The following is an 860-nucleotide window of genomic DNA, read 5'->3' on the forward strand; positions in this document are numbered from 1 at the left end:
AAAAAAAAAAAAAAATTTATATCTGATATACATGTTCATTTATTTATTTACTGAGATGGAGTCTCACTCTGTCGCCCAGGCTGGAGTGCAATGGTGCAATCTCGGCTCACCGCAACCTCTGCCTCCCTGGCTCAAGCGATTCTCCTGCCTCAGTCTCCCGATTAGCTGGGACTACAGATGTGCACCACCACACTCGGCCAGTTTCTGTATCTCTGGTAGAGACGGGGTTTCACCATCTCGGTCAGGCTGGTCTCGAACTCCTGAGCTCGTGATCTGCCCACCTCAGCCTCCCAAAGTGCTGGGATTACACGTGTGCGCCAACACATCCGGCCCAATATCTGATATACATGTTAATTGAAGCTGGGTGTGGTGGTCACACCTTTAATCACAGCATTTTGGGAGGATCACTTGAGCCCAGGAGTTCAAGACCAGCTTGGGCAACATAGCAAGACCCTGTCTCAAAAAAGAAAAATTTAACATTGACTTTCCTGTCAGAGATAGGAAGTAAATAAGACACTTATGGTGAATTTAAAGCACATATGGCAGCTAATGGTGACAGCATCTCACTCCAGCTGACCCTTGGCCTATGGAAGTGGGCCTGGAATGGCCCACTATTCTTAGTGTTGGCAACTAGTTAAAAAAATTAAAACATTCGAGGCGGGCGGATCACTTGAGGTCAGGAGTTTGAGAACAGCCTGGGCAATATAGTAAAACCCTGTCTCTACTAAAAAATAGGAAAATTAGCTGGGCATGGTGATGCATACGTGTAATCCCAGCTACTCGGGAGGCTGCGGCACAAGAATCACTTGAACCCGGGAGGCAGAGGTTGCAGTGAGCTGAGATAATGTCGCTGCACTCCA

The sequence above is a fragment of the Mandrillus leucophaeus genome, unplaced genomic scaffold, assembly GCF_000951045.1.
Source record: "Mandrillus leucophaeus isolate KB7577 unplaced genomic scaffold, Mleu.le_1.0 Scaffold24, whole genome shotgun sequence".
In the NCBI taxonomy this organism is placed as follows: Eukaryota; Metazoa; Chordata; class Mammalia; order Primates; family Cercopithecidae; genus Mandrillus; species Mandrillus leucophaeus.